We start from the raw sequence: 15,903 nt of genomic DNA, 5'->3' as shown, positions 1-15,903 counted from the left end.
GGTATAATTGATAATGAAAAAACTGTGCACAGTATACACATCTTGGAAATTTTCTTGATCTCTTATTAATATGTAAAACCAAGAGATCTTTTGAAATTTTATATGTTTGACAACTTAGAAATACAGGTTGACCAAAATCCTCTTTAATTTAGATTATTACATGTCATTACCCATGCTATATTAGTATTCTATTGCTCCCAGAACAAATTACTATGAATATAGTGACTTAAAACAAAGCAAATTTATTATATTTCAGTTCTCTAAGTCCAAGTCAGACACAGGTCTCCCTTGACTAACATCAAGGTGTGGGCAAGGCTTCATCCACTTCTTTTAATTTTATTTTATTATTTTAATATTTTATTTTATTTTACTTTATTACTTTATTTTTATCATTTATCATCATGTTAATGAACATGCAATATATACAGTGTGATCTTGGCTTCGAAGTAGATTCTCATGATTCATCACTTACATAAAATACCCAGTGCTCTTCCCAACAAGTGCCCTCCTCAATTCTCAGCACCCATTTTCCCGATGCCCTCAATCTTCACTCCCTTCCAGCCTCAGTTTGTTCTCTGTTAAAAGTCTCACGTGGTTCACCTCCCTCTCTGTTTGTAACTATATTTTTTTTCTTTACCTTCCCCTGTGGTCTTCTATTAGGTCTCTCAACTTCTACATATGAGTGAAAACATATGATGTCTGTCTTTCTCTGACCGACTTATTTCACTTAGCATAATACCTTCCAGTTCCATCTATGTTTTTGCAAATGGCAAGATTTCTTTCTTTTCCTCCACATTGTTTTCCAGAGTGGCTGCACCACAGTTTGCAAAAATGTCAATACTACCCAAAGCAATCTACATATTTAATGCAATCACAATCAAAATCGCACCAGCATTCTTCTCAGAGCTAGAGCAATCCTAAAATTTGTATGAAACCACAAAAGACTCCTTATAGCCAAAGTAATGTTGAAAAAGAAAACCAAAGTTGGAGGCAACACAATGCCAGAATTTAGTCTCTACAACAAAGATGTAATCATCAAGACAGTATGGTATTGGCACAAAATCAGACACATAGACCAGTGGGATATATAAAAAACCCAGAATTTAACCCATAAATATTTGGCCAACTAATCTTCAATAAAGCAGGAAAGTGTATCCGGTGGATAAAAGACAGTCTTTTTAGCAAATGGTACTGCGACAACTGAACAGCAACATGCAGAATAATGAAACTGGACTACTTTTTTTACACCACACACAAAAACAAATTCAAAATGGATAAAAGACCTACATGTGAGACAAGAAACCATCAAAATTCTAGAGGAGAAAACAGGCAACAACCTCTTTGACCTCAGCTTCAGCAACCTCTTACTTGACATGTCTTCATACTCTGGTTTCTCTTCAGATCACACAAATTTTTCACCTTTTACCTGACATGTGTTCAACAGCAAGGAAAATAAAAGTAAAAATGAACTATTGAGACGTCATCAAGTTAAAAAGCTTCTTCACAGCAAAGGAAGCAATCAACAAAACTAAAAGGCAACCAACGGAATAGGAGAAGATATTTGTAAATGACATATTGGTAAAGGGTTAGTATCCAAAAATCTATAAGGAACTCAGTGGGTTCCTGGGTGGCTCAGTTAGTTGGGCATCCCACTTCTGGCTCAGGTCATGATCTCACAGTCCATGAGTTTCAGCCCCACATCAGGCTCTCTGCTGACAGCTCAGAGCCTAGAGCCTATTTGGATTCTATGCCTAACTCTCTCTTTAGGCCCCTCCCCTGCTTGCACTCTGTCTCTTTCTCTCTTAACATTAACAGTTTTTTTTCAAAGAACTTACCAAACTCAACACCTGAAAAACAAATAATCCAGTGAAGAAATGGGCAGAAGATATGAATAGACATTTTTCCAAAGAAGACATGCAAATGGTTAACAGACACATGAAAAGATGCTCAACATAGCTTATCATCAGGGAAATACAAATCAAAACTACATTGAGATACTACCTCACACTGGTCAGAGTGGGTAAAATTAACAACTCAGGCAACAACAGATGTTAGTGAGGATGTGGCAAAAAGGGAGCCCTCTTGCACTGTTGGTGGGCTTCATCCCTTCTAAAGAGTATCAGGAGAATTCATTTCCTTGCTCATTCAGGTTATTCAGTTCCTTGTGGGTGTAGGACCAAATTTTCTGGATTCTACAGGTCTCCCACATTCCCTGACTCAGGGATGGTGATTTAGTCTTCTGACTTCCTTTCCACATTTAAGGATCCTTTGATTAAAATGGGTTTACCTGAATAATCTAGGAGAATCATGTTGAAGTCCTTAACATTTTTTCATACCTACAGACATCATACCTACATAATCTCTTTTGTCATGAATATACATATTTACAGTTTCTGGGAATTAAGATATAGAGATCTTTGGAATGCCATTAGTATCCCCTACTATCATTTAGCTCTGGAAAATCTTGAAAAATAAAGGGAAAGGGCGTCTGGGTGGCTCAGTCAGTTAAGCATCCAACTTCGGCTCAGGTCATGATCTCATGGTTTGTGGGTTCAGCCCCACACCAGGTTCTGTGCTGATAGCTCAGAGCCTGGAGACTGTTTCAGATTCTGTGATTCCCTATCTCTCTGCTCCTCCCCTGACTCGTGCTCTGTCTCTCTTTGTCTCAAAAATAAATAAAACAAAAAAACTTAATTAAAAAATAAAAAGAAAGGGAAAATAATAAGTCTGAATAGTAATATATGTCAAGCCCAGAGTAAGAAAGCTGCGAATATAAAATTTACTAATAAGTGAAAGTCAACTATCACCTTAAATTTATTCTAGGTACCTGTACCATAATTATAACTGCCATGTAAAATTATGTGAAGCAAAGAGAGCTCTTTTGCAAATATGGAAATGAAATATTTGTACTGTTTTTTAGGCATAACAGAAAAGCAAAGAATAAAACACCAAAAAATAAAATAATTTTTAATTACCATGGTTGTACTCAGAGAAGAAGCATTTCAATATAATATACCAGTATTATTTCTGAGAGTTTTTATAATGCACAAAAACAATCACCTCCAGTAGGCCAGATTTTACACATTCTATACAAGTAAGGCACTGCAATTGGGGATGCAATCATAACTCAGAGACCGTTTTAGCAAGTTATTTCTGCAAAGTGGTCTATAATACAATAAAATACAGAAACAGACACACAGAGTTCCTCAGGATCATGGCAACATAAGCAGATAAAAATCTAGTGATAATTAGAACAAAAATGACATATTCTCTATACAAGTTTAAATTGTATTTGATCAACCTAAAAGAGAGAGAAAATAGAATATTTGCTGTAAAAGAATCAAAATGGCCTTTGAATCATACACTCAGTTCTGTTAAATTTATGATTACTGCAGAAAAAATTAAATGCCTACATAAAAGTATTTTATGCCATTTGTAGACTAGTCTTATACATGAAATATATATTTTTCATAATATTCTTTTTTAAATGTTTATTTATTTTTGAGACAGAGAGAGGCAGAGAATGAGGGAGACAGAGAATCCAAGTGGGCTCTGTGCTGACAGCAGAGAGAGACCCTATGTGGGGCTTCATCTCACGAACAGTGAGATCATGACCTGAGTCGAAATCAGACACTTAACCAGCTAAGCCACACTGGTGCCCCAATAATTCTTGACCTAACACATTATCCTAGGTTCTTTATTTATCAAATATCAATTCTCGTCTTTCCTCTTTGGGGGTGAAAAGTGTGCTATGCTTAATATTAGTGATATCATCATAAAAAGTGAACCCCAGGAATTTTAAACTCTTAAATGAAGACAAACTTTTAATAAAGAGAATTGTTTTAATTTTCAAAATAAGGATGTACCTGAACTTAAGATGATTAATAAAAATAACATATAATAAGCATTTTTCTTAATGACCTAAAATTCTTAGAAAAAAAAAAAAAAACAAGTGGGCTACAAATTAATGGTCAAATTTTGTATTATATGTTGACTAATGAAAAGAGTTTTATAATTATTTGTCATTAAACATTTCATGCTAGTTCATAATTTGCCCACTTCTACCAAATTGTGCTAACTTAAGAATTCCATCTGTTTTTTAATGCAAGTTAATAGGTAAGACTATTTGATATATATGCTCATGTGTTGTATCTACATATATTTTCAAAGGGCACACTAGTAATTATTTAAGGAAAAGAAAAGATTTAAGAATATTGATCGTTCTTTTCAATACTTGAAGTCTGCTCCTCTGAATTAAGAATTATCTCATGAGGGCACCTGGGTGGCTCAGTCAGTAAAGCGTCTGACTTCAGCTCAGGTCATGATCTCGCTGTTTGTGAGTCTGAGCCCTGCGTGGGGTTCTAGGCTGACTGCTCAGAACTTGGAGTGAGCTTCAGATCCTTTATCTCCCTCTCTTTCTTCCCCTCCACCACTTGCACTCTGTCTCTCTCTCTCTTAAAAATAGTAAATAAGCATTAAAAAAAAAAGAGTTTGCTCCTATGTAACAAGCATGTGACAGATTCAAATGTCCTTCTCAATTAAGCTATACATTCCCATCAGGTAAATTAATGTCCATTAGGTAGAATTACTTTTTTTTCTCCCTCAATTTTATACTAGTAGACTTGTGCTGGCTACGTCTAATGAGAACAGCTGTTCCAGTTATCAGTATGGGACCTACCACATTTCCTGTAACCAGGGTAAAAACCAATTGACACATAGCGCATTCATTGTAATGTAAAAAGGAAGGAAGGAAGGAAGGAAGGAAGGAAGGAAGGAAGGAAGGAAGGAAGGAAGGAAGGAAGGAAGGAAAAAGGAAGGAAGAAAGAAAGAAAGAAAGAAAGAAAGAAAGAAAGAAAGAAAGAAAGAAAGAAAGGGAAAAGAAAACCCACAACAAAAGGAAAAATGGTTATACCACTTTGTTTTATAAATCGATTCTTGCTGTACTGTGTCAACATGATGGTGTTGGTCTAGAGAGTGCAGCCATTTTTCATAAACAAACTTGCTAGGAACATTAGACATTACATTCTCCAAATATAGTCATCCATCCAACTGTGCAAAGGACCAGTAATTGTCTTGTTACTTTTAAGATGGTACACAGCAGTATTTCCCTGAAAAGTTAAATGATGTATAATGTTAGTTTTATAGAATTGTTCTAGTTCATATTAATTTAATACCAGACAGTAAGTGAAATAGAGAATACCATGTGTTTAACATCATTGACAATATAAACATTTCATAAACTCTGTTAATGTAATGGGAATATCAAGAAACTATAGCTGAATGATTTTGCTTAAAAACTAACTTAAGATATTGGGAATTTTTGTCCTCCATGATGCAGGTACCTACACTACAATGTATATGTGTAAGATGATCTCCTATTATGTTAGATGAAGATTAAAATGACAACATTCCCTACACACACACACACACACACACACACACTGAACAGTTTAGAAATCTCTACACTATAGTATCTATTATTCATGTTATATCAATATTAAACAGTTAACACAGGGGCACCAGTGTGGCTCAGTCAGCTAAGTGTCAGACTTTGGCTCAGGTCATGATCTCATGGTTTGTGAGTTCAAGCCCTGCATCAAGCTCTCTGTTGACAGTGCAGAGACTGCTTGGGATTCTCTCTCTCCCTCTCCTTTCCCTCCTTCCCCATTTGTGCTTTCTCTCATAAGTAAATCAATAAACTAAAAAAAAAAAACCCACAATATTAAATGTCACAGTTATATACTCAAGGATTTTAACAAGGTAATCCCAGAACTATATAGAGAATAAATCAATATCTAAAAGCCCAATGAGTTTGTCGAATTAAAAACTGGTTATTTTTCTTCTCCTCAACATATCCTCCATTCTTCACTATGGTTAAGATCCCTTACAATATTTTGCATATCTTAGACAAAGTTCTACAAATCAATTCCTATAGATAATTCCACATCTATAACTATACTTACTGGAGAACAATTATGATGAATGCAGAGATCCTCAACTTACAAATAACATCTTGTATTTTATCTAGTTGAATCTACAAAAAAATTAGAAGGAATATTGCCATCATAATCAGTACTGAGTAAGTTACTCTTCTTCAGATATTTTAGGGCTTCCACTTTGTTGAATTTCAAATACAGAGAGCACTGGATATTATCAAAAGGCATATTAACTTGTGGTATGATAGTGATGGGTGTTTTACTTTTCTAATATAATGCCACATTTGTGATTTCCTTATTAGGAGTTCACTTTTACAAACATATCAGTGACACTGAGATAGTGCAATTAGTCATACTGACAAATTAAACTCACAGGAATTGGAGGTGTTAAACTCTACTAGTAATTCAAATGATAGAATTGATCAAAAACACAGGCTAAATATGAAGTATGAGACACAACTCTTAGTTTCTATCTAGCTCTATTGGTGGGCACTCTGACGTAGATTGAGCATATGAGGTATCTAAAGGGTTATACGAATGGTATACAAGGGGCGTCACCTTCAGAAAAGGGAGCTATTTCAGTCAGAAAATATCTTCACATATGTTTTTGGTCCAGGAATTGTATATATATCATTTTTATTAAAAAGCAGTCACATACTTGACATAGATCATACATTTCAAATTTTGGATTGTAAGCAACCTAGATAGTTTGGGCACATCCTATTAAAGATATCCTGTTAAAGGAGGTTTTCTGTGGGCACATTTACAGAATCCTTTTACTGAGCCTTTTTTGATGTTTTCCCAAGGTTACAGACCAGCGGCTAATTCTTTACTGACAAAGCATGAAATTCAGGAAAGTATCATGGAAATTAATATGTTGTAATGTTAGACGTATATTCCTGATGAAATATATAGCCCTGAATTACCTTGTTTGTTTATTTTTTAAAAATGTGAAACAATATCATATCACTCTAATAAATCATATGGTAATTTTTAAACTTAAGCAGATTTTTCACACTGAAAAGTAAAAAGGGTTTATTATTCTGTTTTTGCAAGATGTTGATAATTTACTTTATTCTGATATCCAACAAAAAGGAATATGTAAAATCAGATAAAATATAATGGGGGAGGACTTAGAATCAAATCAAATATCAGTGTGAATCACAAAACAGTACAAAAATAAAGCAATCTGAAGTGAATGATGCAACTTAATTTTTTCTTAAAAATCTGTTCTATACTTTATTTAAAACAATAAATAAGAAAAACTGTTATTAGTTAACTTCCCAGCTAATAATGGAAGATAATTTATGAAAGTGAGAAATGAATAAGAGGTTGGGGCATCTGGGCGTCTTAGTCCGTTAAGCCTCTGACTTCCGCCTCGGTCATGCATGATCTCGGGATTGGTGAATTTGAGCCCCGCAGGGCTCTCTGCAGTCAGTGCAGAGCCCACTAACGATCTTCTATCTCCCTTTTCTCTGCCTCTCCCTCGTGGGCATGCTCTTTCTCTCTGAAAAACACATAAATATTTTTACAATTTTCAGAAATAAATAATTATTGGGGCACCTTGGTGGCTCAGTGGGTTAAATGTCTGACTTCGGCTCAGATCATGATCTCTTGGTTTGTGAATTTGAGCCCTTCGTCCGACTGTGTGCTGACAGCTCAGAGCCTAGAGCCTCCTTCAGATTCTGGGTCTCCCTCCTTCTTTCTTCTCCTCCCCTCCTTGCACTCTGCCTCTCTCAAACGTAAATACATTAAAAAATAAATAAAATTAGAAATAAATAATTATTAAAATATTTTTAGTTTGCCCGTTGGCTAGAGAGCTTGGAGCAACAACTATCAGTTAAGTGTGATGCACTTGACAAAAAATATAAAATAAAATAAAATTTAATAAAACAAAATAAAGTAAAATTAAATAACTAAATATAAATAAAACAATGGCAGGAGGAAAAGGGCAGAGTACCTGTATGCAAAAAGATGAATTGCAGTGCACCCAAATGAATTATACATGTTTTTAAAGTGATAAATAATAGATTCACAGCATGACATAATGCAACCAACCCAATGATACGATATGTCTAATTCACTCTTCTGAATTTACAGTTGGCAAAAAAGTCATCAGAAATAACCTTTTGTACAAAATATCATAAAATGTAGGAACTGACCTCATCAAATTCATTAGTCATATCCAAAATTGCTAACCCTTGGTAAGAAATATGCCTAATGTTGCTCTTAAATTAACTAATCCCCTTTTGTTGTTATTATCAATTTGTGTTTACCAACTACATCAAGGAAAATATTGGGCAATTTTAGATCAGAGTCAGTTTAAACATATATTTCAACTAGAACTGAAAATAATAAAGTTTAAAAGCATACTACATATTCTGACAAATCTTACAATAATTTTTCTGCAAGGCAGGAAACATGACTCTATTTACCAAGATCACTGAGGAGCTTTTCCAACATCAGTACGCAGTGTGTATTTGTTTATTTAATTCACCAGCATATGACAAAATAGGCATGTGCATTTTGCTCCATCCACTCTCAAGAAATCTTATTAAAGTGAAAACAAAGTTATGCAAAAGAGAATAAACCTCCAAAAGCTGAGATTACTGAGGGAGAGATATCAGAGGATGAAATATATTAACTTTTTAGAAAAAATGCATAAAGCTGTTAGAAGTGAGTTTACAAATGAAACTGAGAAAAGAAAGCATCTTTCCAAAATAGATTCAGTATCGGACTTCTGTCAAAGTGGGAGTCAGTTCTCCGGGCAGAATCCTGGAGATTCTCCAAGTATGCTATAAGCTTGGAAAGGGTCAACAACTGAGGCTAAAAGCAGGCTCCAGAATTAAAGCTCTAGCCATGAAATCACTGTGGTAGTCAGTTCTTGGATTCTCTACTTTTCTCCAATGCAGACAGTATCAGAAAGGTTAAGCCAGGTTAAAACCTGAGAACTAATTGGAAGTCCAAAGCAGAAATGATTCAACTGCTACTTTTAGTCAGAGGAATGGTTGTGGGAGTAGTAGGGCAGGGAATTGTTGCTTTTCATCCTAGCTCATCTATACCATATGATTTTTAAAAATTCTATCTAGTTGGCGGTCATTAAAAATATTAATAGCAATGTAGACTTTTAATTGTCACCTACCAGTTGTTTCTTTGGATAATTGTGTGCATTCCAGCCCAACATATTATCAAAAACTGTAATAAACAGATGGTGGTTTTTGAACATGCTGAAGAAAGTTTAGCATTAAGAAAGTAATGCAAGTTGGCAAATATGTAACATTGACTATTATTATAAATATGGATTTTATAAATAAGAATTGGTATAGAGGAAAGCAGAGTCAACTCATGAAAATTGATGTTATTTTAAAATAAATCCTATGGAAGTAACTTATTCCAATCAGATTATAACAATGTAGCTCCAGGAATTCTTCACCAGGACAACAAAAATCAAATACAAGAATATAACAAGAACAACTATTTTCTGGTTTTCGAAAAAGTTCATGTCTAATCAAAAAATTATTGTTGTATTGGTTATTTATTATATAGTCTATATTAAAAGTAAAAACCACATTTGGGATTTTAGTAACTGAATGTGCTAGCAAATTAACAATGTTTATAGGGGCTTCCATAAAATATCTGTTCTTCCCACAAATTGTTTCCTAAAGAACTTCTATCAGTAGTCCATATTTGAGAAAAATCTACATTTCTCAGATTTTGCCATGTAAGCAAATCACCTCAAAACATAGTGGCCTAAAGCAACAACAACAAAATCTATTATTTCTCATAATGCATTGATTTGGCAAGGAGATTCTTTGTGTCTGCCCCAGCATGGGTACAGCTGGGTGTTCTGGAATGGACTCAAACACGTATCTGGAAATCAGCTGGGATGACTGGGGTCCTGCCTACTTCTGGAAGCTTTGAGTTGCCCAGTTCCACTCTAAATGCATTTGCATCCTCCAGGAGGCTAATGCATCTATTTACATGTTTGGAGTTAAGGAGCAGGCAAATCCCAATATACAAACATTTCAAGTCCCTGCTTATGTTATAATTGCTATTGATTCAGTACAAGTGATGTGACCAAGACTAGACTTACTGTGGAAGGCAATTACCCAAAGCAATCAGTACAGAAAGGAGGGTGGCCATAGCCATTTGTCAATCTACTACACTAACAGAAGGAGAAAAGGAATCTGTCTTGCTTTTGTATCCTCCAGAATGCTGGCTTATCCAAACATAAATATTCTACGAAAGCAATTTTGAGAAGTTTCCCAGAATGAGAGTAACCTAGTAGATGAAAGGGCTCTATTTCCTATATAGCACATTTCTTTCCTGTATCCTATAAAATGAGGTCATCTATATATGCGGTGCTGTACCAGCTTCTATTTTTGGTCAGAAACTATTAAAAAGATACTTGAAGAAACCAATACTAGGAACTTATCTTCTATTTGTTTTAAGTTCATTTATTTTGAAAGAGAGAACAAGGTGGAGGGACAGAGAGAGAAAGAGACAGAATCCCAAGTAGGCTCAGCACTCCACACTGAGCGTGACTGGGGTGGGGAGGAGGCTTGATCTCACAATGGTGAGGTCATGACCTGAGCTGAAATCAGGAGTCTGACTGAGCCACCAAATGTTCATGTCTTTTTTTTTTTTTTTGAATGTTTGTTTGTTTAAGAGAGAGAGTGTGTGTGTGAGTGTGCTAGCAGGGACAGGGTAAAGAATGAGAGAGAATCCAAAGCAGGCTCCATGCTCAGCACAGAGCCCAACACGGGGCTCTAATCCATGACCCTGAGATCACAACTCAAGCCAACATCAAGAGCTGGACACTCAACTTACTGAGCCACTCAGGGGCCCTATATCTGTCTTTTTAAATCAACGCATGTTTGCAGAATAATATGAAAAAAAAAAAACCATGGAAAATAAAGAATGAATAAATGGGCAAAGATTATATAGGCATTTGTGTGCTGTGAAAATACTTTAAGAACAGCCATACAACTACCAATACTTATTGATACATTAAATGTAATTCAGGGTAGCATTAAAGCTACAAAAAGGAAAAAAATATGGTGAAGTGAGCAGTAATTGTGTTCTTTAAAATGTTCAAATACAAGTTTATAAGTTTAATTATTTCAACTGCCAAAGCACCCAAGACTTATTCTTGGAATCAGCTTGAATGTCTTCTTTGTGACCTCTGTTCTATTAATGTTCATTGTCTGATCCTATACTGATATATGTATAATATATGTATATATATTATATATGTATATATGTATATGTATATACATATATTGTTAAATATATAAATTATAACTTACATACACATACAGATGCAACAATTTCACAGGTTTGAATAATTGAAAGAATTCACAGTACTCCACAGATTAATTTGCTTATATAAGGTTTTAATTTTAATGCAGAGAAACAATATGGTACAACAGGAGGATGAAAACATAAGCAAGACCAGGGGCTCTGAGCCATGTTATTAGTTATACAGGATGTGCTTCTTATCTATATTGTAAATCACCAAGATATGTGTAAGGAATCCTGGGTTGTGGAGATCCTGACCAGAGATTTCCAGAGAATTTTTACACCCTACTGACACATACAGGCAAACCAAGATGTGTAACTGGTTAAACCAGGGATAAGACACCATATAAACCTCCTTAAAAAATATAAACAAGCTGGCACTGGGTGCTTGTGAGGAGGAGTTTTAAATATTAAATAACATATTATAAATTACTAATATCCCATATTACCCTCAAACTAGCCAAGAGTTAGAACCATACTTTGAGGTGTTCCCAGAGTGCAGGAGAGATCTGTGTCTGTCCAGGTGTATGACCTTATCTTATATAATGTACATTGGTAACCCCTATGCTAGTTACAGGTTTGTTTTCTAAGTAGGTCTTACAAGTTTCCATTTTACTTTTGCAAATGTATAAAAATACTTAACTTGATTTGACTGAGAAAAGATCATTATTTGAAGCATATTTATGAACAAGAAAGAACTCAGACATTAGTTGAAATTGAAAACAATAAAAATTCTTGTAAATATTCTCAATGTCTGTCTACAGGATCATCAAATTATTAGAAATAATTCATATTAATATGATGTATCCATAATCAATGAGAAAAATACTGATAGGTATCCAGAAGAGATAAGTAGAAAAAGATATAGAACTAACTTACATGAATTTAGACCTAACAAATATGTATGCTTATATACGTATTTTGTGATATTTAGGAAAAATAATTGTCTATGTGTGTTTGCATGCATATATGCATATATGATTATATGTTTTCTATATTTGTATACACATTAGTTTTAAATATTTTGGAAAAATAGCACAGCAAACTACATTCTGTGGTTATATTTGAGAAAGGGAGCAATTTGAGGTGAGTAGGTAAATGAAAGGTCACAATGCATATTCTGCACTTTTCATCCTGTATAAATCTGTATGATTTGTACAATATGCATTTTTATACTGTGTTTTTTAAATTATTTGGATGTGTTATATGTGAATGTAATTATAAGTTGTTAATTCATTGATAAAGGACTTGAATGTAGGCAAGTGTTCTTTTGTAATTTTGATCCAAATGCATGAAAAAGAAATGAACAGACGTTTCAGGTATAATAAAACGTAAGGGAAACTTTGGATTTCATCTCAATTTTGTACTCTTTGGGTCTTTAAATGACCAAGGGAATTTTCCTCGCACATTTAAGGCAATTCTGACTGACCTACAGGATTGATTTTGCACGTAGGACAAGACAGCCCTTTCGGACAAGCTGCCTGAAAGAAAGCCGACTAAAATTAAGCAGACAAAATTGCCTCCTGATGTATTTTGTTTGGCAGCTAATGCATTTTTACACAAAATGTAAACTAGTTTAACCAATAGGCCAGTTATATTCTGATTTTTAAAAACTATTCTAGGGCTCCTGGGTGGCTCAGTCAGTGGAGCATCCATCTGTGTCTCATATTATGATCTGTGGTTCTCAGGTTTGAATCCATCATCAGGCTCTGTGCTGACAGCTTGAGGCCTGCTTTGGATTCTGTATCTCCCTCTCTCTCTGCCCCTCTCCCACCTGCTCTGTCTCTCTCTCTCTCAAATAAACATTAAAAAAATAAAAAACTATTCTGAGGAATTTCTGTATTCAATTGTCCAATTACTACATTTTCAAGACAAAATTTTAAATGAATGATATGTTTATTCAAATAATAAGTAACTAGTCAATTTTCAGATTACTTTGAGTTTCTGTGCAAGAGATTAATATAGTTTCACTGGTAAAATATTAACAAAGCACACAACTTATAGAAGTTTTAAGATATTCCATATATACATGTAAGGGCTTTATACTCGTTTTCATTCAACATTTTTACAATCCTGTGAGGTCACTGATGTTATAGTCTATCTTTTATATAAAGACATGAATCTTAAGGAAGTTAAATAACGTGCTTTATAACACACAGTTCTTATGTTATGGAACTTGTATTTGAAACCAAGTCTGTCTACTGGTACCTGCTTATGGAACTACCTATTTGAAATCAGTTCTTGGGTCTGAACCCTTAGATATTGAAAAAAGGTAGAGATATTTATGTTTCAAAATACTGGGGAAAATCCTAGATATGGAAATATCATTTTTTTTATGTTTTATTTATTTCTGAGAGAGAGACAGCATGAGCAGGGAAGAGTCAGAAAGAGAGAGAGATACAGAATCTGAAACAGGCTCCAGGCTCCGAGCTAGCTGTCAGCATAGAGTCCGACGTGGGGCTTGAACCCACGAACAGTGAGATCATGATCTGAGCGGAACCTGGTCGCTTAACTGACTGAGCCACGCAGTCGCCCCTGGAAATATCTTTTAAAGGCAGTCACTAATCATTCAAAAGTTTATACAGTATTACATGAGTATTATTTGACTCTTGAAACTAAGAGAGCAAGTGTATTATGTTACCAAATATTGGGACCATTTCCTATGTATCCCAATTAAATGTACATATTTAAATATAGCTATATGAGTACATTTATCTTCAAATAAATAAAATTTTAATTATTATTATTATAACTGGATTATTATTCTCTGGAGATTCATCTAGATCACTGCATGTATCTATAGTTCTCTCTCCTTTATTACTGAGTAGAATTTAATGGTATGAGTATATCATAGTTTATTGGCTTAATGGTTAAATTCACCAGTGGAAACATAGCTTGGTTGCTTCTGTAGCTTTTACAGGGGCACTTGGGTGGCTCAGTCAGTGAAGCACTCAACTTTGGCTCCGGTCATGATCTCATGGTCCGTGAGTTCGAGCCCCACATCAGGCTCTGTGCTGACAGCTCAGAGCTTGGAGCCTGCTTCAGATTCTGTCTCTCTCTTTGCACTTCCCTTGCTGTACTGTTTCTCCCTCTCTCTCTCTCTCTTTCTCTCTCTCTTCCAAAAATAAGCATTAAAAGATTTTTTTAAAAAAATAGCTTTTACATAGTTTAGCTATTACAAATAAGCTTTAATTTCTCTGGGATAAATAGCTAAGAGTGCAATTGCTGAGTCATTTGTTTGTTACATGATTAGTATTTTTAAAGTAACTGCCCAATTGTCTCATGAGGTGGCTATGATGTTTTATACTCCCACCAACAATACATGAATGTTCTATTTTCCCCACGTTCTTGCCAACATTTGGTGTTGTCATTATTTATTTTTTATATTTTAGCCATTCTAATTAGGTGTGGAGTGATTTCTTGTCGTAGTTTTAATTTATATTACCTTTGTGAACAAAAATGTCAAATATTTTTTCATTTTTTTATCTATATATTTTTTTCAAGGGAAGTATTTCTTCATGCCTTTGCATATATTATAAATGATTTATTGCCTTTATATTAAGTTTTGAGAGTTCTTTATATACTCAGGAGGCTTGTGCTTCAAATATGTGGCTTGCAAATAATTTCTCTCACTTTGTAATTTTTTAAGGCTCTTAATAGGGTCTTTCAAAAAAAATTTTCATTTTGATGAAGTCTATTTATAATTCTTTTCCTTTCATGGACCATTTTTTTTAACCATACAGTCTAAGGACTTTTTTTTTTTTTTTTTTTTTTTTACCCCTAGATCATGAAGATTTTCTCTCCCAACTTTTTTCCCTTAGTTTTAAGGAAGTTTCTGTTTTACTTGTAAATCCATAATTGATTAAAAAACTTTTTTAGTCTTTATTTATTCCTGAGACAAAGAGAGAGGGAGAGAGACAGAAAACAGGGGAGGGATAGAGAGGAATGGAGACACAGAATCCCAAGCAGGTTCCAGGCTCTGAGTTGTCACATAGAGCCTGACACTGGGCTCAGATTCATGAACCAGAAAATGATGACCTGAGCCAAAGTTGGACGCTTAACTGACTGAGCCACCCAGGCACTCTGGTCCATGATTCGTTTTGAGTTAAGTTTTGAATAACATGAGAAACTTAATTCAAATTATATTTTTTTAAACCAATGAACATTTACCTTTTTCACAATCATTTGTTGAAAGGCTATTCTTCCTGCATTAAATTGCCTTTGCATCTTTGTCAAAGGTCAATGGGCTATGGCTATCCTGAGTGGCTCAGTCAAGAATCAATGACTCTTGATTTTGGACCACATCATGATCTCGTGGTTAGTGAGATCAAGCCCTAAGCTGGGTTCTGTGTTGGCATGAGGACATGCCTGGGATTCTCTCTCTCCATATGCCCCTCCTATGCTCACACACAAGCTCTTATGTGCACACACTCTCTCTCTCTCTTTCCACTCCAAAATAAATAAATAAATAATCAACCAGGGCATATATATCTGAACTCTATTTTTTGCTGTATTGTTTTAATATGTCTATCCATTTTTACTGTATATAAATTAAAAATCTTGAAATTTGGTATCTTTGACTTCTTGGTGTCATTTTTCTTTTTCAAAAAAAATTTTATTCTACTTTTTTTCTCTTTTCATTTCAATTTTAAAGTAAGTTTGTCTA

This window comes from Hyaena hyaena, unplaced genomic scaffold (assembly GCF_003009895.1).
Source record: "Hyaena hyaena isolate Hyena2069 unplaced genomic scaffold, ASM300989v1 scaffold_309, whole genome shotgun sequence".
NCBI classification, from domain to species: Eukaryota; Metazoa; Chordata; class Mammalia; order Carnivora; family Hyaenidae; genus Hyaena; species Hyaena hyaena.
Note: the sequence above shows the minus strand (reverse complement) of the source record.